Genomic DNA, 27,744 nt, shown 5'->3' with positions numbered 1-27,744 from the left:
ACTTGTATCAGTTGAGTGACAGGTAACTTTGTATTAGTTATCTATTGTGTGGAACAAATTGCCCTCAAAACCTTGTGCTTAAAACAGCAGGCATTTATTGTCTCAAATTTTTGAAGGAAAGAAATCAGACTTGAGTTAGTTGGGTCCTACAGCTCAGGATCTCTTGCAAGGCTGTAGTTAAGATGTCTGCCAGGGCCATAATCATCTCAAGGTTTGGCTAGAAGAGGATTCGTTTCCAGGCTCATCCAAATGGTTATTAACAGGATTCAGTTTCTCATCATTTCTCCTTTGGCCAGGACCATCCCTCAGTTTCTTGCCAGATGAGCTTCTCCATGGGGCAGCTCACAAAAATGGCAGCTGGCTTTCATCAGAGCAAGAGATGGCAAATGAGATGGAAGCAAGAATCTTTTTATGCCCTTATCATGGAAGTAATATCCTGACTCTTATATCATATCACATATTCTGTTTATTAGAGGCAGGTCACTAGGTCTGTATTCAAGAGGAATGAGCTATACAAGGTCATGACTACCAGGAGTCAGAGATCATTGGGAATCATTTTGGAAGCTACCTATCACACTCTCATTTTTTTCCTGGATTTCTCTTTCTTTCTCTTGCTCTAATCCAGACCAGTTAATCTTGAGTCTTGCTCTCAGCCAACATCCTGAGAGTCTCCTTCACCATTTGGCTGTGTTGGAAGTCTCTTTCCTGGATCCCATCGTCTCCTTTCTTGGTTTACTCTCCCTCCCTTTTTAGGGGAGCATATCTGTAACTACTGATCCCTAACAAAGGACCAGAGAAGATAAATTTTCAAAGTCTGTTCATAATCTGAAATGTCTTTATGTTAGTTATTTCTAATATTTGACCAGCTACAGAATTCAAGGTTAAAAATTACTTTCCATCATAATTTGTAAGGTCTCGCTCCATTTTCTTCTAGTATCAGATACAACTGTTAAAAAGCCTCAAAAAAAAAAAAAGAAAAGAAAAAACAGTGAGTATGATCTTTTATTCCTCTGTGAGTGACCTATTTTTCCATCTCCTCTGGAAACTTTCAGGTTCTTCTCATTATCCCAGATGTTCTGAAATTACACATTGATATTCTTTGGTAAAGTATTAGTTCACATTCATTGTTCTGGTTACTGCATGAACATTTTCAGTCTTATACTCATATCCTTAAGTTTGGGGAATTATTCTTATATAATTTCTTTAAGGATTTCTTCTTTTTATTTTATCTCTTCTCTCTTTCTGGAACTTCTATTAGTTAGACTTTGGACCTTCTAAATCAGGGGACAGCAAATTTTTTCTGTAAAGAAACAGATAATAAACATTTTAGGCTTATGGGGCTACATGTACCCTCTGCTCCATATATATGTACATATATATGAGAAACAAATTTAAAAGCATATATATATATAAGTATATATGAAACTGTTCACAAATTTAGAAGCATTCTTAGCTTAAATGACAGAAAAACAGACCATGGGCTGGATTTGGCTCATAGGCCATTAAATACCAATTTCTAAATAGACATACACTATGTCTCATATTTGTTCTCATATTTTCTATTACTTCTTGCTATAAAATCTATATTTTCTTAATGTTATATTTTAATTCTCTCATCACATTTTTTTATTTCAGAAATTCTATTTTTAAGATTTTATTTATTTATTTTTAGAAAGAGGGAAAGGGAAAGAGAGAGGGGGAGAAACATCATTGTGTGGTTGCCTCTCACATGACCCCCAACCTGGAACTGGTCTGCAACCCAGGCATATGCCCCAACCAGGAATCAAACCAGCTTTCTTTCTTTCTTTTTTTTTTTAAGATTTTATTTCTTTATCTTTAGAGGGGAAGGGAAGAAGGAGAGAAATATCAATGTATGGTTGCCTCTCGTGAGTCCCTTGCTGAGAACTGGCCCGCAACCCAGGGCATGTGCCCTGACTGGGAATCAAACCGCTATTGTATGGTTCGCAGGCCTGTGCTCAATCCACTGAGCTACACCAGCCAGGGCTCGAACCAGCTCTCTTATCCTCCAAATGTTTCCTTTGTATAACATCTTCTCTGTTCTTGATGAAGATATAAACTAGCGGTGGTTTCTTTAATTTTTCCCCCTTACATTATCTCTAGTTCCCTCATGTTCTTTTTTCTGTTTGTTTATTTTTGTTACTTCCTTTCATTTGAGGGTTTTTAAAAAAAATCCTTGCCTGTCACTTCTATTTAAATGAGAGATTCTAAACAGGGGGGTTCTATTTCAGGATGGGAGCAAGATTTGCCAACTATTTGCAAGCTACGATTGGCGGTTATTGGATGGAGAATGCTAGTTTGGGGAAGTCTAGTCCCTAGGGTCTGGTTTATCCAGAGAACAACCTTCTTATCTCCTGCCTGGAGGATAGATGTGTTGCTGGCTCCTATCGTATCATGATTAAATTCAGTCAGTAATCACTAACCGACCGCCTATTCTATGCCACGCACTGTTGCAGGCACTGAAGAGTCAACAGTGAACAAAGACACAATCTCTGCCCTCCTGGAGCTTAAATTCTACTTGGGAAAGATAAATAATTAACTAGTAAGCATACAAAATAAAGGAGGATTAAAGAGATGTTTAACCCTTGGAAATTTGTTATAAAATGTATTAATTTGATACATTGAGTATGTTGTAATGTGATTAACACTATAGTATTCACTAACCTTTCTACCATGTCCCATAATTATCATTTCTTTTTTGTGGTGAGAACATTTAGTATTCAGTTTATTAGCAAGTTTGAAGTATCTAATACAGAATGATTTTCATTTGTTAGTGCATTGCCAACAAGAATTTATAACTGTGAGTTAACCAAACACACCCCCAAGTACTATACTTGGTAAAGGCTTTTAAATTTCAGTTACTTATTGTTCTTATGGTTGATGTCACTATTTGAGTATTCATCTCTGCTTTTAGCCCACATGACTTCATTGTTTCTATTCATATTAATAAACAAACAAACAAGCAAAATATAACCAGAGTCACTTAAATTAAGAACAATCTGACAGTAACCAGAGGGGAGGTGGGAAGGGATAATGGCGGGGAAGGGGGAAAGGGATTTGAGGAACAGCTATAAAAGACACATGGAAAAAACCAAAGCAGGGTGGAATCAGGGGAGGGAGGTGGGGATGGCTGGGGGGACAGAGGTGGGGGGTAAATGCAGACAACTATACTTGAACAACAATAAAATAATTTAAAAATATAATAATTATTACTCCCTGACATACACTGAAGTTTTGATCCAAGGAAATCAATGTGCCTTAACTGATTATCTCTCACCTATGAGGAGTAAAGTAGCTGTTACAAAGACCTAAAACACAGAAGTCTCTGGTGAACCACACACAAAGTTAAGCCCTCTCCGCCAAACCTCATTTGTTTTATAAAACTCGAGTTACCACCCTGCTGTGAGGATTGCGCAGGACAATTACTCTGAAAGCACCTAGCACACCCTTAAGCACATTGTAGATTCTTTTCTCTTCAGCATCCTTTTACTAGTAACTGGCTCCTAGGGTGATAAAACCACCCCTTGCCATTCTCCACCATTCTCCACCTGGAGAAGGACTTATCTAGCAAAGGATCCACCTGGTAGACATTTTTCTTTCTCCTTAAACTGCTTCTAGCCCCTTCCAGTATATGGTAGTGGATATCTTGTTAATTTGGGGCACTAAGAAGAGTTGGCTACTGGATCGTTTTAGGGACAATGGCCATGAAACTTATTTAATGTGTCCTTTGTCCTGTAAATTCCTGGATGGCATCGCTCCTGCTGCAAGGGAAAAGACTTCACCTCCCCAGCACTCTTTGTTTTGTTTTGGGTAAACCAATGGGAGACTCAGTAGCCACAGGAGTAAAATTGCCCCTGGTTTTCTCACAGCTTGTCAGTCTTTGTTAAATCAAAGAAGGCTGAAAAATGAATTCTTTTTTTGTTCCCGTGCAAACATGGCAGCTGTTTAATTTCAATTAGCAAAGCTTGAAAAAGAATATTCTGGCAGGAGTAATTAAAGCAGGAGGGGTTCCTTGCTCACTGCTACTCCCCCTCCCAGTAGAGGATCTGCAGTGTCCCGCAGCAGGTCTGTGAAGTTTGGGTTCTGGGGAATTCTGATGCCTGGGGCTTAGACATAGCGCTCTTTTCTAACAAGTGAGAGAAGAGGGAGCACAAGCCTCCAGGAAGGATTCATTTAACTTCTTAAAGTCTACAAATTAGCTATACAGATCAGACTTGCCCACACCCAACCACAAACTTGTTCACTTCAAGCCCTTGCTTTTTCCTCTCTGTAAATAGTCGGCTTTCAAAGCTCCTCCTCTCCTGCTGAGGAAGGCCAACCCGTTTCCCCTCTATCAAACAAGTATTTGTTCTAGTTGACACATTAGAATCTGTGCCAAAAAGCAAAGCAACCCCCTACCTGCAACTTCTTAAGTTTCATTCCATCAGCCAGGGTCCCAGCAGGAAGCAGAATTCACCTCTAATGATACAGATGAAGGGGATTGAAGGAAGGGGCTGCTGACAGAGGAGGGGACAGGATTAAGAAAACAGACAAACTCTGGCTGGTGTGGCTCAGTGGATTCAGTACTAGCCTGCGACCAAATGGTTGCCTGTTTGAATCCTGATTAGGGCACAGGCCTGGGTTGCAGGCCAGGTCCCCAGTTGGGGGCATGTAAGAGGCAACTGATCGATATTTCTCTTGCACATTGATGTTTCTCTTTTTTCTTCCCTTCTTCTCTCTCTGAAGATGGGTAAATAACACCTTTAATTAAAAAAATAGACAAGGTAGGGTGAGGTGCCCCGAGGGAGGGACATAATGTGTGTAATCCGGGAACTTGGAGGGTGGCCCAGCAGAAACTGGAGTCTTAGGAGGATGTGACCTTCCCAGAGAGGCTGAAGCAGGGAAGAAATGTCCTCCTGCCTCCCCGTCTCCTGCATGTTCATCGAGGACAGTTCCTTGTCACTTCTTCAGTGTGGGTCTTATTTCCCCAGCTCCTACGTAGTCAGTAATGAGGGCCAGTGTTATGTCTGCAGTTTGTTCTACATCCCATGAGTCTTAACTGAGTACGTGGGTGCTCAATAAATACTCTTGTTAGATTATTTGATTATAATTATTATAGTATAAAATAGAATTGAAAAAAGATAACTATATACTGTCATGTCATATGTATAATATATAGTGGTATCTCTTTTCTTTTTTGGTATTATATACACATTTTTTAAGATATAATTGACATATACATTGTATAAGTTTGTTATACAATGTATTAATTTGATACATTGCGGATGTTGTAATGTAATTAACATTATAGCATTCACTAACCCTTCTATCATGTCCCATAATTATCATTTCTTTTTTGTGGTGACAACATTTAATATTCAGTTTATTAGCAAGTTTGAAGTATATAATACAGTATTGTTTGTTATAATCTTCCTTCAATTATATAGAGTGATAACTCTGAAAATACATGTGGGATATCATTGTGAATCAATGATTAGGTCTCAACTGGAAATACAGAGAGAACTTTCTATTAACAAAAGTGAGAAAACAGCAGAGCCAGTGAGAAAAGACAGTTAATGGTATGTATGGCCAGGAACACTATGCACAATGACTTTCTGGGCATAGGCACTGAGAAGTATGTTCATGGTCTTTTTTTAAGAGGTTAAACCATGAGAGGGGAGCAGTGGGGCTTCCAGGAAGAAGACTCACCAGGCTGAGTGCCCTGCGGGCTATGTGGCGTCTACTGAGGAGCAGCAGTGCACAGCGGAAAGGGGCAGCGTGGTGCAAGTCAGAACTAGGATTCCAGTACCTGGTCTGCAAGCTCAAAACAAGGTCTTGTCACTGTTCACCTTTAAAGTTTTGCAGAGTCTCAATTTCTCCATTGTGAGCATCGTGCTCTCGCATTGTCTCTCTCTCTCTCTCTCTCTCTCTCTCTCTCTCTCTCTCTCTCTCTCTCGCTGCCCTGTGCTGGAGCATTGATTAGATGGGAAGTGGTGCAGCGGCAGGTCAGTACACAACAGCCCGCTTTCCACCTTGTCCAGCTGACAAAACTGCAAGTTCCTTTGCTCCTGACCCAACTGACACCAGTGCTAGAAAGTGTATTTAAGTAAATACTAAGCAGTTGACATGCCGGCAAGAACGAATGCATCCTGCATCAATGATGAAAAGCCACGAATAACATAGAATGATTACTTTGATTATCTTTGTAAGCAATACGCACCTTTATCCACAACATATTTTCTATTATTAGCTAGATTTTCCTTTGCCCCACATCATTTCTGAGCTACCTGCCTCTGCAAATGGTGGCATACCAAAAATGCAAACTAACCTAAACTTTTCCCTGGGCAAATATAGTTAGAATGGAACATTGCATATTCAATTTAATAACTTTGGGGGGGGTGAAAGAATGAATGTCGAGTCAAATAAAAATGTCCCCCCACCCCCATCATTTGAAGAACTCTTGTTGACCCTGCTGCCCCTTCTGGTTTCTGTGTGATTGTTCTCCTTCTTTTGGCTGCCAACCTTCCCAAGTAAGTTGTTATGTCTCCTGGCCCTTTTTTCACCACTGTAGATTCCTTATTTAGCCCCCCAAAACTGACTTCATGATATTTATGATAGTTAATTTTATGTGTCAACTTGACTGGGCCACAGGGTGCCAGACATTGGGTCAAGCATTCTGAACTGGTCTGTGAGGGTGTTTCTGGATGAGATTAACATTTGAATGTATAGACTGAATAAAGCAGATTGCCTCCCTGATGTGGGTGGGCCCCAACTAATCAGTGGAAGACCCGAATGGAACAAAAAGTCTTGGTAAGAGGGAACTCCATGCCTGAGTGAGGACACCGGTTTTTTCCAGCTTTCAGATTTATACTGACACATCTGCTCTTCTTGGGTCTCCTACCACCCGTTAGCCATTTCTCCTCAGCGTTCCCATCTCTCATAAAATTCACTGTGTCTCTTTTCCCTCAAAATTATCTCTTCTCCCTCTTAATTCTTTCTGTGGCTGAATCCTTTTGAATCTGCTTCCCTCACCCCAGGATCCAGTTAATCACCAAGTCCTGTTGATTTTTCCATTCATTTCCAGACCGCTCATTCTTTTCTTTCCCTCTGCTCAACTCTAGCCCATCCCTGAGCCCCACAGCAAAAGTCTTCTCATTGGCTTCTCTGCCTTCAGTCTCTTTTTCTTCACCCTACAAACCACTGCCAGATTGATTTTAGCAGAACGTTATTTCATCACACCTGTCCCCTCTTCAATCACATCCAGTGACTCAAGCAAGCAAAGCCCGGGCTACTTTCCTGAGCCTCTGAGCCTCTCTGCTGTCTGACCCACCATTCCAGGCTGGCTATTAAGACAAAAATAGAACTCCAGGTAATTGCAGCCATGTTGCCTAGAGCTGCCTTCCTGACACACCCAGTATTCCTTCCAACACTGAAAAATATAAAAACATAAATGACTCATTTTCCAATTCAAAATCCCCTTCCTACAGGCATTTTTTTCAAATTTTGAGATTATAAACATGGTGGGTAGAAACATGATTCACACGAAGTTCGCTATAAAACTTTTAGGGAGCTCGACATTTCCTAGTCTGCTTTGCTGTTGTTTCTACTAGCCACAGTCATCATCACCACCTTGAGTTAGCTGAGAGTAGTGCTTTGTGGAGGCAATGGGTTCTTAGAACAAACTCCCTGCTCCACAGGCTGTGTGGACTTTGGCAAATCCTTTCATCTCTTGCAGCCTCAAGGCCAGAATAGACAAGATAGAAATAACAATAGTCACACCCATAGGACTATTGTAAGGCTTTACAGAAAGTGGTTGGACAAGTGTAAATGCTCGTAATAAAAGCTCTCTGAGTTTTTGTCCTTGCCACACTGTTACTGATGGTGAGCTGCCCATGCAGTGTTGGCATGACCCCATGAAGCTGCCCTCCTGGCATGCCATGGCCATGAGTAAGTGGGCATTCTCAAAAGTTACAAATAGGTGCAGGTCATAGAGGTTCCTTACCTGGAGGTGCCTCTGGTTCTGTTTGTCAGACACAATGGGGACTGTTCCATGCATTATCTCATTTCAACTACCCATAAAATGAAACAGAAGCTCTGAGAGGCCAAGTAATTTGCCTAATTCTACACAGCTAGAATGCGAGCTCAGATCTAACAGGGGGGTTTTTTGTGCCTCTGGTTTTGTTCTCTCTCTCCTGTAACTTCCCAGTCACTCTGACACACTTCCTCAGACCCCATCCAGCTTTTCCAATAGCAAGCACTCACCTAGTCAGGGCATTCATTCATTTGTAGTTGATTTGAAATAAGGCAAAGCAAAGGAATGAAATTTCTCTCCTGGCTCTGAGGTTGTAAATCAGATCTTCCCACCTTCATAAGCAGTGACTCCAGAGCAGTGGAAAGGGAAGAGACATGTTCTCAGAGCACCTGATACTTCTAAAGCTCACCTGCATGTCCTATGCCATGGGGCATCAGGGGTGGTGGGCAGGGCTGGGCTGCTGTGGCTCCTGCTTAATAGTTCTTATGCCAAGGCTCAGAGAAGATATGAGGCCAGAAACATCATTGGGTTTTAGTGTTAAATTACAAGTCTGAGAGCAGATTTCCTGGTTGTGCAGAGGTTGTCAGTGGAATCATCACCATGCACCTAGGAATTGCACTTACCTTTCTTACAGCTCAAATGCATGATTCTCCCAACATTAGCAAGCGGAAAAGGTTTATAATTCCTCCACAGAGCATCACTTGGGTAGACATTTTTGTCTGCGGAGGCCTGTTTCGTATGTGCCTTCAGTCATTTTACTGTCATTGATGATTTAGTCAGAATAAGATCAACTAGGCTGAGATAACAAACCCTGAAATCTAGCGGCTTAATACAATAAAAGCTTTTTCCTGTTCATGCAAAAGCTGAACACTGGAGGTTCTCTGTGCAGTGCCTGAGGGACCTTGGTTCCCTTAGTTTCAGCATCACCATCTCAGCTGGGGTCTTCCAGAGTGACCATGGCAGGGAAGGAGAGAACACAGAGGTGGCGCATTAACTTTTTAATGGCTCGGCCTGGATGTGACACATGACACTTCCACATATACTTTGGGGTCTGGAGCTAGTCACATGACCCTACCTAACTTCAGAGGGACGAAGCAATGCCACCTTCCTGGGAGACTAGGAAGAAGAGATGAACCAGAAATGCAAGCACACTACTAATCTGCACCATAATATTTACATAAGAAACTACTGGAAACATGAAAACAGAGTTTCCCAAGCTTGTTCTGGTGAGAATACACTTTATTATTAAATATTTTAACTATAAAAGGAATACATCTCCATGGTAAAATGCACAGGAAAGAGTCAGGTGAAAAGGAAAATTTTTCCCTTCTATCTTATTGTTACCTTCTCCCTCCATGTCCTTCCCAGAGGTTCCTTGTATGTTCTTCCTGCTATTGTTTTTTTTTTACTCAATAGTATGTCTTCAATGGCTTCTCATGTCCAAACACATTGAGCTACCACCTTTTAATTTTCTGCATGGATGTAGTAGGAATGACTACATCAGCCCCTATTAATTTAAGTTGTTGCCCATGTCTAACTATGATAAAGAATGCTATCTTTGCATAGTTTAGTGAATATAGTACATCCTAAGATAAATTTCTATGCATGCAATGCAGAATCAGAAGGCATAGGCATTTAAAATGTTGAAATCTATGACAAACTGCCCTCTCGATAGGAACAAAATTTTACTTACACCAAAAAAAAAGGTGAACCTGCTGTTTAAATGTCGATGGTGGTAAAGACTCTGTGAATTTTATTAGGCATGACAGTATTATTAAGTTCATGCCTGTTAGGGATAATTATTGAAATACTTGTAGGAGAAATGATATGATGACTTTGCCTTGCTTTAAAAGAATAGAATTAGTAGGTGGGGGATGGATAAAGCAAGAATGACAAACTATTGATCATTGTTTATATTTGATATTTGCCATAATAAAAAGTTAATTCTCCAGGTTTATTCTAAAAGGAGATGTGTGAGAGGCTTATCACAGCACATTATCAACTTTTTGATTAAAGTCAGATGTGCCCTTGGTGAGAGTAAGTCTCCTATGGTCAGCCAGCCAGGAGACATTGGAAAGAGATGGGGACTTAGAATGAGGAAGAAAATAGAGTTGTAGGAGACAGAGGAGGAGAAAGCTTGAGAAGGAGTGAGCAGGTCGCTCCTCCCTGTTCTCCAACCCCTCCTGGTGAACCACACAGAAAGAAACTCCTTCATTCCCTTTCAAGGGTAGAGTTGCGCCTGGGCTTATGAGACTGTGCAAAATAAGGGAGGGTGCATGGCTGCTGTGGGGATAAGGAGAGGGCAGCAGGGTGGGCAGAGAGAAGAAGAGAGGAAACGGAGTGCGCAGCCCCGCCCACTAAATTCTACATTCACAAGTTGGGAACGTAGATATATGATTTGTGTCTGCATGTAAATCTGTGTGCCCAGCAGGAAAAAGAAATTGTTTATGTGAGAGAATTCAGAAAGAGAACACTGTATTTTTTAAGTAAGAAAATAAGCACTTGCAGAATGAACCCAGTGTGGTTGGTAATTATATCCTCCTCTGGCAAGTTCATTGCTGCAATGACTAAACACAAAGACTGTCTTCAATTAGGATCTGAAATACTGATCTCTAAGAATTCTCTGAAAGACATCACTAAAAGTGCTCTGCATGGACATACTCAGAACTTCATGAAAAAAAGGTCACGCTGCCGCCCGGTAACCACATTTATGCACTGAGTGTGAGTACTGTACTCTGCGTCTGCACCATCGAACCCAGTCCTGTCCTTGTATCATGCCCTTTATGTGTTACAGCAAGAGCCAGCAAAGTGGCCCAAACTAGGACATGTTGGGGTCAGTCTACCAACAACATTCCAGGACACCCACAGGATGTGTTTTACTTTTGACATCCGGCCACAATTGTACACATACTTGTGGTTATTGTAGAAGATGCTACAGAAGGGGGAAAATGTCTTGATAAGAAACATATCGTTTTTAAAAGGAGTCATTCATTGAGCACCAATCCACTCAACATGATGCCAAACAATTATTTCAGTGACATTCTGTCTCTGCACTACCACAGCCCTGCACTTCAGCAGAGGGAGGAACCGGAAATGTCATTTGTTTCTAAAATTTGAAATTTAAACACTAGTTCCCTGTTTGTAAAGTCTCCGCATGAAGCTTTCACTTCTTTGCCCTGCTCCTAATCTTTAAGGTCTTGGTCCTGGGCCAGAAAGGCAAATTACCAACCCATAAACACCAGCGATGACATCTAGAATGTTCTGGCCTGAAGTGACAGAATAGTCACAGAAGGGTCCACGTGCTCGTCAGAATAGAATGTGATGCTGCATTCTCCAATATGGCAGCCACTGGCCATTGTGGCTCTTTAAAATAATTAAAATTAAACAAATTTTTAAAGTTCAATTCTTCAATGGCACTAGCTAGATTTTTTTATTAATTTTAGAGAGAGAGAGAGAGAGAAAGGAAGGGAGAGAGAGAAACATCGATTTGTGTTGTTTCACTTATTTGTGCATTCACTGGTTGATTCTTATATGTGCCCTGACCCGAGATCAAACCCACAACCCTGGCACATCTGAACAACGCCCTGACCAACTGAGCTACCCAGCCAGGGCCTGCATTAGCCACGTTTTATGTGCTCAATAGTCACCTGTGTGAGGAACTACCACACTGGACAGTACCTACAGATCTAGAACATTTCGATTATCACAAAAATTTCTATTGGACAGCACTACTACTCTGATGCCATCGTTCTTTGAAAGACCCCCAAACCTGTGTGAGGACAAATAATGGAAAATCATAGATCAGGCACTGGTCGGGGCGCCCAGTCCTCTCCTCCGCTCTTCCATCCCTGTCATGAACGTTACATGCTTGTAAGTCAAGGCACTTCCAGGTATTGGGATGCTCAGGGTCCCCCCAAGTGACTCAGACTCTGCTCCTGCTCTTAAAAGACTGACAACTTGGTTCAAGACATAAGAAATGTAATAAAGAACCATAATATGAGTAGAAAGGAAGCATCTCATAAGAGAAGTGTGTGAGTGCTCATGAGTTCAGAGAAGCAAAAAAATGCTCCTGGCTTGGGAAAAGGAGCCACTCTCAAAGGAGGAAGGGTGTGGAGGTGGAGCAGAGACTAAACCAAGCAAGAGGAAGGGCCTGAGCAGAGTTGCAGAGAGACAGGTTCTGCCCTGGCTGAACAGTGGTCCTCCTCTCTCCCACTCTCCAGCCTAAGGCTCTGCACGGGACCCCTGCTGGCTGGCTGATTACCTCAGTGCACCCTGCTAAGCGTAGGGGTGAATGCCTAGCCCAGTCGCTATCTGCTTTGATTAAGGGTCAGTTGTAGAAAGGGAATTCTCTCAAACAAATTAAAGCAGGGACTTAAATGACTTGCAAAATTACCAGCAAGCTAAAATCACAGACACTAGGTGGAGCATTCAGGGGTGACTCGGAACACCAAAGAAACTGCTGCCTGGTTTGTGAGGAGGAAGCCACCAAGTCAGGAAGTGGCCACCAGTGAAAATCCTGACACAGCCATGAGGGTGCTGCCAGAGAATCAGTGGCTCCTGAAAACATGGGCTCCACCCTACTGTCACCTCTCACATTTCACACAGGTACATGTAACTGGCAGAATTTTAATCATATCCAGCCCCCTAGGTGCAAAAGCACCTAGTAAATAAAAGAGGGTATGGGAAATAATGGTTGCTGGCTTTCCAGGCTGCAAAGTACAGGAAGGAACATTGGAAGAAGTGGGAATCCATTCCTCCTCCAACTTGCCACACCCTCGTACCCCCTAGTGATGGGAGACTAGATGGCAGGTTGTTCTCCAGAGTGATTAGAGCTACTTTCAGGACCTGAAAGTAGAGCTAAATTAAATCACTCTGTTCTCCAGAGTGATTAGAGCTAAATTCAGGACCTGAGACCTTTGGAAAGACGTTAAAGGCAAAAAGCAGAGGACAACACTCATATAACCATGTTAACAAGAAAGTAAAATCTGAAAAATATTTTAACATGCTTATATGTGCTTTATAAAGATTTCTGGAAGTGTGCAACTTCTTTGCTCAGATGCAGCCACTGTGGTTCTTAGCTTTTTGCAAAGAACTGCAGGCATCAGTGGGTGTACAGCATCCCACACATTGATGAAGAGTGAAGGAGGCTATTTTTAGGGTGAATTTCCAAGTCTGAGAAATGCCAGGAGGAAGTTGGCACCCAGCTCCAGGTTTTATTTGTCATGTCTGTCCCCGCTGAGGAAAGCAAACAGCAGGTAACTGTAGAACACACCTGTCTGTTGCAGCTGTTTGATGTTAGCAGGCTTTGATTGTCAACTGAGCAATTTGCTTAGGATTTGGAAACAAAGGAAGAAGATTGTCAAGAGCTGGAGGAGCGGGTGACGTGCAGCATGCCTATATGCTCACAGCAGTCAGGAGTATGCATGAGCAAGAGATTGGCACCAGAGGTGGTGCACTTTGGGGAAGTGACAGCCTCCTACAGGGAAGTAATCGGATCGCTACAATAAAGTGCCAACTCCCTATCCCAATAAAACCTTGATGTCACTGAAGACCATGGTGCTAGTAAACAATGTGTTAGGGTGGGATCTAGGGGAGGAAAAAATCGTGGTTAGAGAAGAACATCACTAAGGACTCTCGAGAATGCTGGCCAGGATAGTTTATAGTTTATAGTGACTGATTTATTACTAAGGAATGTCTGAACCTGCCTGTCCTTCAATGCAGCTCAAATCCCATATCAACTCATTCATTCATTAATTCATTCAAGGGTATCCACTCAGCCTGCTCTACCTTCTGGACACAGATGTACACCACACTCTGCTAGTCAGGGTGCCCCGAGGGAGAAAAGTGAAAGACAACTTCTCTAAAGCAACTTCTGTCTAATAGAAGGTAGTAAGTGAAATAAAGTGATATGAAAAATTCTGGGATGGGAGAGTTAACTTCAGTTTGGTGAAGGGAAATGAGGAGAAGGATCTAGAAGGCCTCCCAGGAGGAAGCAAGCTCATGAACACCCCTCCCTTGGGCGTGCAGTCCCTCTGAACAGTCAGGGTACCTGCTACTTGGCCAGCATCTACCTTGTAGCGTTAGTGGTCTTTCAATATATCTAGTCTTCTGACCTAAATAATGAGTTTTGAAAGTTTTTTTTTGATGAATTGAGATAATTTGTAAAAAGATAGGTGTCTAGACGTATAGTTGTTAATTAATAAATATTAGTCTTTTCTGGGATTGAATTGGGCTCAGAGGAAAGGAAAGGAAATGCTGTGGTTGAATATAAGGCTGAAAAGCAGTACAAACCTTTGACCAACTGAAATGTTGAAGGACTGGTGTTGGCAGCTTTGCTTGAATTCTTTATTAGCATTTGTGTTACAGCCAGTCCCTTCTGTATTCAGAAAAGTGTTCGCCATCATGTTGAGGCGAATGACTCTGAAAATTGCTGTTTGTTTTTAACTATCATTATAGAGGAGACATGCATGAATCCAACTGAATTAAAAGCCAGATGTAAAGTGGAAAGTGTTAAAGATCTCTCTAACTGTTGGGAATGAGAAGTAGTTACAATAAAAATGTGCACACAGTTCCTATAACTTTTACACCTTTCAAACTCCAATTTAAATTTAAATCCAAAATATTGTCCTAAGGGTAATTGTTCAGCATAAAAATATGAACTCAAATTAGCTTCTCATCACCTTCTCAAGGGAAGCCTGAGAACTGGAGCCACGGAGTCAAGTGTCAGCTTTCCCATCAGACAACTCCAGGTCAGTGTCGAAGCAGTACTGGAAAGAGAGCTGGAAAAGCAATACCATATTCACTAATTAGGATTCTGTGACAATCTGGGGAGCTCTGTGAATCTGTCCCACAGGTGAAACAATAGGTGGAAAAGTAGTAAGTGGGAAGTTGTCCAAACAGAGGGTCATAACACAGCTAACGTACCCAGAGACCCCCACAAATGACAGTCTCTATGAATGTCCCAGCAGCACGCAGAACTGGGCCCACAGGCTACTCGCCTTTTCCCCAGGCAGCCTGCCATCCCCCAAGGCCTGGGTATCCCCCCAGTACCCAACTAAGATGTGAGCTGTTTCCTTCAAGCAGAGTTTCATCACTGAGTGGATGGTGTTGCCTTACCTCCCCAGTACAGAGGAGGTGGGGAGGAGAGAATTGGATATCATGGTAAGTTCTGAATGTGCACCCAACCTTCCTAGGTATTCCATGGAAGCTAAACCCTGTGCTCCAGAAAACAAGAGTGTGTGGCTTGGGAAAGTCCCACATGCGGCTACAGTGCAGACACACCTAACACTACGTACTTTAAAATGCCCGCTTACTTTTGTCAATTCAATAAATCTCATTTGAGCAATACTTGCCAAATATAGAAACATTTGTATCAGAAGAGACTGTAAAACTCCTTAATCCTTAAAAAGTGTGTGCTGTCTCCCTAGGTGAGGCAAACGAATTGGCTTAAATAAAGGAAAACCTTGCTGTGGTCAGGCCTTACTGCAGAGAAAAGCAGACTCTGGGAACACATGGCCTGAGCTAAGTGCTAATCTAACTCTGCCACTTACTAGTGTGTGACCTTGGATGAGTTTCTTAGTCACTCTGTGCCTCAGTTTCCTCATCCGTAAGATGAAGTTATGCCTCCTTCATAGGGTAATAGTGCGGATTAAATGAGTTAAAATGAATGAAGTGTTTGGAATGGTGTGTGGCATTTAGTAAGCACCAAATAAGAGTTAACAATTACTGCTACTATTTCTGTTGTTGTTTTTGTCATCTTTGTCATTATCTGTTCCTACAGGCAATTGAGTTTGCAACCCCCTGGCCTAAAACAGTTGTTCTCAACTGGGGGCATTTTTGCCCACCAGGAGATGTTTGGCAATGTCTGGAGACACTTAGCTGTCATGCCTGGGGAGGGAGGTGCTGGTAGCTTCTAGAGAGTAGAGTTAAGGAATACAGTTGAACATCTTATGATGCATGGGACAGCCGCCACAACAAAGAATGATCTGGCCCAAAATGTCAACTGTGCCAAGGTTGAGAAACCTGTTCCTACATGCACCACTCATGCACATCACTTTGAGGTCTTGCCTCTGAGGTAAGGAAGAGAGTATGGATGGAGAGAGGCACGGGAAGGGGTGGGCATGTCTGCTTTTTTTATTACTCAGTAGGTGTAGCTGAAGATGCAGCAAAGGTTTTTATTTTGGAGGAGTCCAACATAATTACACCAAAACCTCAAATGCCACCATCACTCTGAGTTCTACTGCTTCTTAAGCAGATTTGTAGATCAGGCTTCTTGCCCAGGAGAACTACAACTGTCTTCTCATTTGCTTCCAGGATTCACACCTCCCAAAAGAGAAGATTAGATTGGGTTGGGTTGCCTCCATTTAATCTGTAAAACTCCAGTGAGCAGAACACAGACTAAACTTATTCAGAGGCATCTGGCCCCTTCATGCTCAGCTAGCTCCCATCCATTCACCCAGAGGCTGGCTGGTTCTCTCCAAACATAGGACTATAGCATATTTGTAGGAAGGAGTCTCTTTGGGCCTCTTCCTTCAGAAAGGGCAGACCCTCAGGCCTTCAGCCTGTCCCATCACCACAGGTGGGGGGAAGAGCACTGCGCCCGTCGTCCAATGATCTAGATCTTTTCCTTACTCTGTGGAATTTTGTCCTAGCCCCAGCTTCTTTAGGTCTTAATTTTCTCATCTGTAAAAGGTACTCCACTTGTACCATAGAGTTGCTGTGCAGTTCACATAAGTACTTTGAAAGACTATAAGAACTGTAATAATGTTATTCCTTGACTATAGATAAATGAACATAATAAAACTGCTATTGCACATATTAGCATAATAACACAGATTGCCCTTCCCTTTAGTGAAATCCATCCTGGACAAAATGCTCAGGCTTTTTTCTGACATTCTCTCACCATCTTTCTTCAGTGGGAAGCCATGAAGCTCCATGGTCCCCAGCCACAAACCTCTGTATGGGTCACTCTGCCTAAAGGACATTGCTCAGTTATAGGTTAAACATCCTCCTAGAAGTGGCCAAGGCTCTAACTGCCTGAACAGCTCTAGAGGGTCAGCAAGTATAGTCATGCACTGTGTAATGATGTTTTGGCCAAGAAAGGTCTGCCTATATGATAGTGGTTCCACAAGATTATAACGGAGCTGAAAAATTCCTATCACCTAGTGTCACTGTAGTTGTTGGGATGTCCTAGCACAACACATTACTCATGTGTTTGCGATGCTGGTGTAAACAAACCTACTTCACTGCCAGTCACATAAAAGCATAGCACATACGCGTACAACTACAGTAGTAGGCTATACCATGGAGCTTTGTGTAAGAGCACTCTATGATGTTCACACAACCACGAAATTCCCTAGTGACACATTTCTCAGAACGCATCCCTGTAGTGAAGCAGCACGTGACTGTATTCGAAACTACTTCGTTGGGAAATGATGCTCCAGTATAAATCAAACTAACTTTGATTAGAAAACGGGTTCAATTTTGCAAATAGCTGGACAATTTGCCAATCACAAGGACAGCGCTTCCTCTTCCTAGCCAGGGGGAGCTTGGTCTGGTTTAAAGTCCCGGACAGAGGCTGGAGGGCTGGCTCTACCTGAGGATATCATGCTTCCCTGCCCTGTGGAAGGGCAGGTGTGGGGCAAGGCTGTTTGGCACAGGCCTTCCAGCAGCTATGTTGCAGCAGGGTGAGTATAGAGCCTCGTGTGCTACCAACATCTTGGCATGTGGTTTCCTCTCTCCATATCCAAATGTCACACTGCTTATACAAAATTCATGGCGATGCTTCTCTCCATTTCTTCTCTGCCTGCTTTGCTCCCACAAGCTCCGTGAATATTTCCATTGTCACCAAGCTGTCTATGAATCAGCAATGACCACCAGCAGCCTAGCCTAATTTCATGCTGCCATTCCCTCTCTTCTCTCCTCATTTCCAGCACATTGTTAGGACAGTGGCTTAGTAGTAGCGGGAGAAGTGATTTGCGACTACATTTTCCCCCTTATTAGATGATCCTGCCCACTAAAGGAAGCCACTGCAAAAACTGCCTTTTTTTTCTTTTTCTCAAAAGACCTCTTCAATAATGTCCCTGTTTTTAAGTTTCCTTCTGCTTGACCTTCAATGTGGACTCTCTGAGGGCTGCACTCTGCCTTGTGTTCACTAGTTATTAGAACAGGTTTCACATCTTTTTTAAAGTGACATTCATAAAGAGGAGTTCATCAGAGGGCTAGGGCTACACAAAAGCTGTCAGCCAGGGAGGACACTGCCTCCTGCCTAGGAACACAGGCAGACTGTGGACAACACCTGAACCAATGGGGAGAGGTGACCTTGGTTTGGAAACAAAGGGCTGGGCCCGGAAGCGTGCCTCTTAGTTCCTGCAGCAGCACAGCAACTCGCCCTGGGAAGAGCAGGAGTGCAGAAAACAAAGGCTCTTTCGGCATCTCTGATACCATCTTTGGAAGTGAATAAGACAAATAACTTTAAAGGGGCAGGGGAGATCGATGGTGCTGCTAACTTGAGACTGTCCATATGAGAGACTCTGATTTATCAGCCTTCATAAGAGCGGATAAGCTCTCAAAATGAGTGTTCTGTGATCGGTGGCTGTACCTCCTGCTAATCTGTGTTGCTCTCCTGGCTGGGGAAGTGTGTGTGGAGGGGGAGATGACTGTGACAGGGACTGAAAATACATACTTTGGTTCCATTATTCACTGATCCACGGGTTCCCTTTCTTATGATGGGCTGTTAATTGTAGTATTCCAAGGTACAACCCAGAGCCAGTGGGAATTATATTTCAGAGCAGGTTTGGGGTGGGAGGGAGCTACTGCTGAGAGTGGAACCCTGTCACTTTCTATACCGGGATTATTATTAAAGCTGCATTCCTTGTATTAGTGGAATAGAGTCAGAAACCAGGCAGCCATTCGGAAAGGAGGAGGGGCACTCTCCCCAAGGCAGGGGGACATGCAGAATCGAGCAGAGAGAGGGAAGCTATTATTTAAAATAAGAATAAGAAAATAGAGCTGTAAAGTGGGCGAGTAACCCGGCTGAATATTGGTGCTGAACAGTGTCTGAGTACTGGCTGGGGCTGCCTGAGTAAGATTAAAATCTGCAGGGAAATTTTGTTCCTTAGCACTGGCAGAAATTAGGAATAAATTCAATTGCATTCTGCACAATAGCTGGAAGCTATTGAGGTTAAGTGGCCTCGCTCTCTGATGTGTTAGTATTACTGAGCACTCTCTGCCCATGTGACTTGGTGCAATCTGCTCTTGGAACACGTCGCCATGGCAACTGATGATTTCTATTACAGTACATTCAAGTTCACATTCTAGGCCTGTCATATGCTTGGAAATTTCCAGTTAAAATATTTATTTATGAAAAAGGCACACACACAAAAAGCCACCCCAGATGCTTTCAGGGATAGAAAACAAAAAGATACTCATATGCAGGATGATTTATCTATGTATCACCATGTATCTGCATATATACCTCAGACGAGAAGAGATTATTGCATTTTCGCTTAGCTGTTGCCACCAAACAAAAAAAAAATTCCTATGAGGTAGTCGGCTGTTTGGAGGAGGGGGCAGGTGGGAATCTTACCTGCTGTGGTTTGTGTGCGGGTGTAATGTCTGTCTGAGTGCTAAGTGGCAGAAGTAGCCGGAAAAACCTGCAGATCACAGTTGCTACTTGGTTCTCCCAGGCACATTTCCAATTTCAGCTTCCCACTTAAATTCCGAAATGCTTTTTTGTAGTCAGACCTTAAATGAGAAAGAGCTGCACTCACCCCTTAGCCATGAGGAGGTGGGGGGGATTTCTCACTGGGTGGGTCAGTATTTGGGGTCACCAGGAATTCTTAAGCTGACCTCAGTAGAGGAGGGCAAACTGGGGCATTACATGGCAGGCTGCTCTCTCAGTAGAATTCGTGACTGAGTTCCATAACAGCAGTCTCTGTGGCTTTCTGGGTACACCTTCTAGGCACAGTTCGTGGGGCCCCAGGGGCTTCGAATGCTCTCAGCAAGACTACTATTTATGCTGGTAGATGCCCATTCACTTCTCCCCGGAGAAATACAGTCAAGGGCTGAACCAAACCTTTGCTGAGAAAGAAAACACTGTTTTTCTACCGTACTCTTTACAGGGAGGGGTGGCTAACAAGGCCTCCTGGCTTTGCCTACTTTTTCCCCTTAGTCGCGCACATTAAATATGTTAATAAAAGATTCCCTCACTGCTTTCACTATCAGAAGCTGCCAGGTGGCTACAGTGACCCGAGGTTCCCAATGACCTGGTGAGAGCAGCCCATGACTCTCAGATTGTTCTTCCTCCTGCTGCTAAGATCGCCCCCTCTCTCTCTGCATTGTGGCTTCTGCTGTATCTGGAATTATATCCTGGTTCAGAGCTAGATTCCACTTTGTTTAGTGGGCCAGTGTTTTCTGAACATGCCTGAACATAAGAGTCACTGGGATGCTTGTCTAAAATACATATTCCCAAGGGACAGGCCTGGAAATCTGTGTTCTTAACAATCACGCAAATTTGAGTAGAACTGTACTTGGATTGTGGAGCCTATGTTAGCAATGTTCAGGCTATCTTTTAAAAATCAGCCATCCAGTGTATGAGAAAATAACTTCTTAAAACTCAGATTAGCCGATGTGCCAACCCACAGCTCCAAAAAAGGAGTATTTAGGCATATAAAACAGATAGGGCTAGTTGGGGATGATAGGTGAATTGCAGGGTTAAATTTTTAGTGCCACTCAGCAGCTTTGTCTATGAAGATTTACAAGACAGGTGTTATGTTTAGAGATTGCTGAGTGTGCGTGTGAGAAGGCAGTGGAAGCAACGTAAAAGATGGCAATGCGAAAGCCAAAACCCTGACCAGGGAGATGTGCATTCTGCATTCATCAGAGAAGACACCAGGCATAGAAAAAGCCCACGTACCTATGCTCCGTGTCTCCCTATATTCCTAACAAGTGGAGAACAAGCGAGTGGTGCATGGACATACAACTCCTTTAAGAGATTCTAGATAAAGACTTTGACGTCAATACCACTCAAATCAATTGTTCTCCCATCTCTGAGGGCGGGGTGGAGGTTGCTGAGCTTTCAATGTTCTGTTGATTGTAGTCATGTAAGGTGAACTGGTGGGCTCTTGGAGAAATTAGAGCAGCCACAATTAGTTCTTGAATCAATTAAAGGGTTTCAGAGAACTACACACACACACACACACTTCTGAGAGAGAAAGTGGAAGAGAGAAACTGATCGATTTAACATGCTCCTCTAGAGCCTGGATTCATGGACCTGGAAATTACTTTTTCAGATTCTGGAATGGATTACAGACCACAGGCCCCATCCCGCCAAGGAAGCAGCAGGACCCCTGGCCCAGAGTGGCTCTGGCCAAGCCTAGCTCAGGCTGTCACCTTTGTGTGGGGCAGCAGCGTCACCTAGTGATCCTGTGACTTAAGTACAAGCTGTTTTCCTGGGAATTGTCCAATTTGGTCAACCTGTAATGGGATCAATTATCCATATTGAGTGAGAGTAGTAATATACATAATCCCAGACAAGAGATGACCCCCAATTCCACTTTTATTTATCCTGAAATGCCTTCTGTGACTATGTAGCATATGGGTTTTCCATCAAGTAACATAAAAGAGAGCATAACTGAGCTCATGCCAGGCAGGATGGGTGGGGGAGGTAGGAGAAGCTAGCAAGGTTAAATGAAGACTGGATCCTTGGGTTAGTTCAATTCCTCCAAGAAGCTGATGCTGAGATGGAGTTAGAAGTACAAGATATTTAGTGGAGTGTAGCAGTAGGCAGACAGAGCCTCAGATGCAGACCTGACATCTGTGAAAAGGACAGGGGGGAGGAAGGAAGATGATCCAGGGAGAGCCTCTGGCTGCGGTGCATCTGGAGAAGAGCTTGGCCAGCAGGCAGGGCGATCTGGTGCGAAGATCCAGAAAAGGTGATCCCCACTACCACCACTGTGCCTGGCCATTAACCAGGAGCTACTTTGGACACACTCACAGCTAGAGGCCGCCAACTGACTGCACTCCTTGGGGCGGATTCTCTCTCGAAGGGTGACCTGAGCAGCATGGCTCTATGGAGTCTGACAAGGCTTGAAGGGAAACTGTCCCTTCACATGTTTGTCAGAAGATCCCCATGTCCACACATGGACACTCTCCAAAACTGACAATGAAGGAACGGTGGACTGATGTGTCTAAATGGATGAGTGTAAAATCTAGCCATGACTGATGTGGCTCAGTTTGTTGGGTGTTGTCCTACAAAGCAAAAGGCTACCAGATCAATTCCCAGCCAGGGCACATGCCTGGGTTACAGGTTTGATCCCCAGTCAGGGCACGTGAGGAAGCAACCGACTGATGTTTCTTTCATACTTCGAAGTTTCTCTCCCTCTCTTTCTCCCTCCTTTCCATTTTCTCTAAAAACAAATAAACAAAAAAATTTTTAAAATCTAGTACTTGTTCTCATTCTGTTAACTAATGTAAACTAGAAAAAGGGACTTCTGAGCAGCCTTTATTAATCTCACCCTTCTAAACAGCAAGCTGCCTGCCATCTGTGGTTTATTCTCCGCCCAGGAAGCCAAGTTCAATGTCAACAACCTGGAACACCAGTGCCACTTTAGCTTCTTTGTTGAGGATAGATTTGGGTCTCATAGTGTCAATATCCTGCCCAAGCGTGAACAATGACCTCATATCTGTGCTGGTTCTCTCCCTTCTATAAATGGTCTTTGATGCTGTTGACCATGAGATGTCACTACCCTGATGGTATGACCTGATCTCTATATTTTAAAACATGAAGGAACTTTGTCAAGTTTAAGGATTTCCATAAATTCAACTTGGATGAATTAAGAAACCCGGAGAGCGCTACACGCAAGAGTGCAAAGTTTTCAAATCGCAGTTAAGCCACAAAGGCCCATGATGCCTTGAATAACAAATGCAAGGAGCCACTTGACAAAGAGCCTTGAAAAGATCTAAGGGTGGAAAAAGCCCACTGTGGAAATCTAGAAAGGATGAGAAAGAGCAAAAAAAATGAATGCACAAACTCTTTCTAAGGCTTGTCAAGGGGAGATAAGAGCAGCAGAGGGGTTAGAGGCAGTGAAAATAAGCGAGGGAGGGGGAAGCATGCGCAGTAAGGTGGCTGGACTAATAAAGGAGAAGGCGAGTGAAATTAATGATGACTCTGAGTGGCAGAGATACCGAGCTGCTCTTTTAAATTGGCCTTTAACAAAAAAATAAAGGAAGGGGGCGTAGATAATTAGGAAGTAATGAAGACCTTTAAATATAGATGTTGAAATAAACCAGGTAAGGGAATACTTGGAAACATGGTATGATATGTAAATCAGCAGGTCCAGGTAATGTACATTCCCCAACCTAGAGGGAATCAGTTAATGAACTTGCTGAACTACCGGCGATTATTTGCAAAGGCTCCGAGAGACCAGGGATTTTAAAATGAAAATATTTGACCAGTCTTTTACCAAAAAAAAAGTGCCCTCGATAATTACTATATCTATCACTATATACTCTCCCCACCTCATGGGTATGTTATAATGACAAATGAAATTAGAAATATTAAACCACCGGGAGGAAAACATAGTGAGGAGGGGAGTAGCTGGTGGGGGCGTGTGCGTTCAGGCTGATGGACTGGAGCTGGAATGGTGAGGGGCAGTAACACACTTGACATTTTGTTCAGTGGAATGCATCTGGGGGTTGTAGAGTTTTGTTCTTGTTTTTTAGGCTGATATACAGTCAGCTTACATCCTCCAGTGAATAAGGGAGAGAAAGGGATTTCATAATATGTGCTACCATATGGTGTTAAATTTTCTTAAGATAATCCACAGATGGATAATGGAGTGTGAGCAGTATTGTAAGTCTCCAAGCTTTGTCTTTAATAGACTGCAACAAGTCATTCTTTATTTTAATCAAAATAAATAAGACATCATTCTTGTAGAAAAAAATCCTGATAAGCAGTAATAATAATAACGACCTAAAATCCTGCCATGTCTTATACAATTTGAAGGTGTTTGCATCCATAATTTTCCCCGTGAAAATGAATGTTGAAATAGTTTTTATTAAAAAATGAAAATAAAAATTGGGTGGTCCATATACATATTAAATAACTGATTTTTTTCTACTCACTGTAACATGTATACCTATCCATCATTTTAAATTGCCTCATAGTTATTTAACCAGTAAGTTTTAGACATTTAGATTATTTCTCCTTCTTTCTTATTGCTACAACGAACACTTCAGTTAATACCCCGAAGCAAATATCTTTGTATATTTTTTGTTTTCTTCCCTTAGGATATACTCCCATAAGGGGAATTGCCAAGTCAATTGTAGTTTGTTTGTTTTTAGGACTTTTGTTCCATATTGCTAAATTACTTTCAAGAAAGAAGGCAATTAACACTCCACCAACAATAAATGAAAATACCCGTTTCCTCATATGCACAGCAACTGGCTTTAATAAATTTTTTAATCTTTCAATTCAATAACAAACATCCTATAACAGTTGAGTTTGGATCATTAGATGGAACAAAACACCTGAGGAAATTTGTGTCTTCTATACTGGCCTTAAACTATTGGGGGGCAATTCTCTTTCTTCCCTCCCTCTCTCTCTCTCTCCTTGTTTTCCTTCCTTTCTTCCTGCCATCCTGTCTACCAGTCTGCCTGTCTCTTAATCAAAGCTGCATTGACATATTTTTCATTAAGTTGGTTAAGAAATTAAAATGGCACTGTTGAGAACAACAGTCTGGCACTGTCTTACAAAGTTAAACGTCTGCAAGCCTATAAACCAGGCACAGACATTAGAGAAACATTTTCACTACAGCATGAGAATGCCCAAGAACACAGGCAGCAGCCTTGTCCATCACAGCTAGGGAACTGCCAACAATTCAGCCGTGTAGGAAAATGGATGAGTATACTGTGCCACTGTATTCCCACAGTAGACTGTCATATGGCGGTGAAATGGATAGCCACAGCTAAATGCAACTTTACGTGAACCACTGTATCTTAGAAACAAGAGCTGAATGAAAATAGCAGGTTGCAGAAGATTAAGTATAGTAAGATACAACTTTAATAAAGTTCAAAAGCAAAGAAACTTAAAGAATATATTACTTAGGGGTACATGCATATGTGATAAAAGCATTTTTCATCATAAACATAGTATAAACATAAAATTCAGGACAGTGGTTACCTCTGAGCAGGGAGCCAGGGTCAGAGGAATAAAACAAAGGGAATCATTAGATGCCACATTTGGGAATGTTATCCCTAGAGGTATCACACAAATTCATTTTATCAGTCTGCTTCATAACTTGTATACATATCATAAGCAACTGAATGTATCCACTACAGAGAGGAGATGATGTATCGCATGCTCAGTAGTTAGCAAATTTCATTGGCTACCACATCAAATAGCGTTCAAATGTCCCCCAAGAGCATAAGCAGTTTTTCACTGATAAAACCAGGCCCCATACTCTACTGGCTGGGTGCTTCTCACAGAAAATACAGGACAGAACCTCTCTGGAGGATTCCACAGTCCCCCAGAGAAGTAGCTGTGCCTCACGCCTCAAGTGGAGAATTCCCTCTGCTCCGGAGAATCAGGTAGGGAGAAAAATGAACCAAAAAGTACAACAGACACAGCTTCTAGAGGAGTTCCCTAAGGCTCTGGGCTCTGACCTTACCCATTCACGTGTGCTTCTCTAAATATAGATCCCCAATTCTGGTAAAATGGTTAAAGGAAAATAGCCTATTTTAAAAAGAGAGGTCCTAAATAGCAAAAGCATTTTGCTTAAGCAATGAGCCAAGTCACTTCTAATGAGGTTGGGGCATTACTGGAAATAAGAGTTATATTTAAATAGTCCATACACTACCCCAATAAATCACTTAAAAATACTCTCAATGTACTAAATGTATTTTCAGTGACATGTGCCTGACCTTTAGAAGAAAGATAATGCTAGAACATTTTGAGAATAAACATTTATCCAAATTAGTAGTCAAGACACTGGTAAAATTATTTTGTATTTTCTTAACACCTTTAACTATACCCTATGCTTCAGAAACAATTCATTTTTCTTACCTTTAATAGAAAACAGAGTTTGTCTGTAAAGAGCAGGACTATGAGAGCAGAAACTTTTTTGATGACCCAATGAGAAATGCTATAATAGTCCTATTACTTTAAGGCCCCAGGCAAGATGGATATATGCATTTGCAACATTTCATAAAATGATTTGCAGTCCATAAAATGTTAGTTTTTTTATAACTGTGTCTCCATGTATTTTAAAACCGGTGCCATATTCTTTTTTATAATATTCACAATAAAAATGTCAACAAGACCCATGTATTCGCCCAACAAACACGTTAGGAGAATCTGCTCCTCCACCTGGGCCTCTGCTAGGGACACAGTGTCATCTCTCAAAGTCCTCACAGCCTAGGATGTCTCAGAAAGCCACCCATATTAAATCTGCATCTGAACCTTTTTATGTCAGGTTTCAGTGCCTAAAAAATAATTATTATTATTTCATCGTCCTCCTGAGACTGCTTCAGGTTGAGGTTTGCAGAGGAGAAGTCTGGTGCCTCAATTTTACTCATCTCTGATGCTTCCCTCACCCCACCTCAGGCTATGCTTTTCCCCCTTCTCTGGATCTTTAGCCAAGCTCGTTATTTTTCTTTCCTTTCCCTCTCTTTCCCTTCTCTCTCCCTCTCCCCTCTCCCCTTTACTATAAAACTTCTAGAAAAACATTCACACCATTCTCTCCTCCTAGAAACTCCCCATCAACTACAGCATAATTTCAGACCTCTGTTCTGCCTGTTCGCCCCGTGCTCACTAAGGTCAGCAGTGGCCTGATCTCCAAAATTATGAATGGCCTGGTTCTCCTCGTCTTACTGGACACCGTGGACCTTTAGAGAGGTCTCTCTGCTGGTTTTTCCTTCTTTGGGCTCCTTCTGATCCCTCTTTGCTGACTCCTCTCTCTCTACCCATCCCCCCAGGATCAGCACTCATACCCCAAACTGTGACCCATCTCATCCTGCTACTCGGACCACTGGGGTCTTCCTTGTGTGCCACAGGTAGTCACAAATCAATGCCCTTGGACAACTTTGTCCCTTTGCTTGGAATGCTGTCCCTGACATCCTCATCTCACCCATTCCCCTTTTCTCCATCTGCTCAAACCCCACTCACCTTTCAGGGACTAGCTTAAAGCGACAGCAGGTAGTGGCTGAGGGTACGGGCTCTGGAAACAGATGGTGTAAGTTCAAATCCTGATTCTATGTGGACAAGCTCAGGCAAAGTTATTAACCCCTCTATACCTTAATTTCCTTTACTATAGAATAAAGGTAATAATAGTATCTGTCTTCAAAGATTGTTATGAGAATTAATGAGTTAATATTTGTAAAGTCTTTAGAGTGGTGTCTGAAACATTGTTAAGTACCATGTGTGTTTGTTTAAGATAAGAAAAAAGTCAACTTGAAAAGTATTTTCCAAATGCTCAGGCTTTTAATGATCTCTTATTAGCCCACTTACCACCATGTAGTGTGATTTTTAGGTAAGTGTCTCCAGAATACTCTGTGCTCCCTTGGTCACGGACACTGTCCCAGTCACTTCTGCGCCCCAGCCTGGCACAAGGCAGCTGTCAGCAAATGTCTGTTGAGTCAGTGGACGATCACACAGGAAGGGTCTTCCATGGGCACCCAGTCCTAATGGTAAAACAGAGAGCATGAGCCTAAGATTT

The 27,744-nt window shown here is 42.5% G+C and overlaps 1 long non-coding RNA gene across 1 annotated transcript; it reads right to left on the bottom strand.

Annotated features, from left to right (window-relative positions):
* Positions 1-106: 106 nt before the first annotated feature.
* On the bottom strand, positions 107-27,744 carry LOC118999281 (uncharacterized). Its single transcript, XR_005069072.1, has 3 exons — positions 27,537-27,744; positions 14,710-14,808; positions 107-1,300 (listed from the first exon to the last, which is right to left on the bottom strand). It is a non-coding gene; the product is annotated as an uncharacterized LOC118999281 (long non-coding RNA).

Source organism: Sturnira hondurensis, unplaced genomic scaffold, assembly GCF_014824575.4.
Source record: "Sturnira hondurensis isolate 20B ecotype Veracruz unplaced genomic scaffold, ASM1482457v3 Scaffold0014745, whole genome shotgun sequence".
Classification (NCBI taxonomy): domain Eukaryota; kingdom Metazoa; phylum Chordata; class Mammalia; order Chiroptera; family Phyllostomidae; genus Sturnira; species Sturnira hondurensis.
Note: the sequence above shows the minus strand (reverse complement) of the source record. Positions and strands in the feature narration are given on the sequence as shown.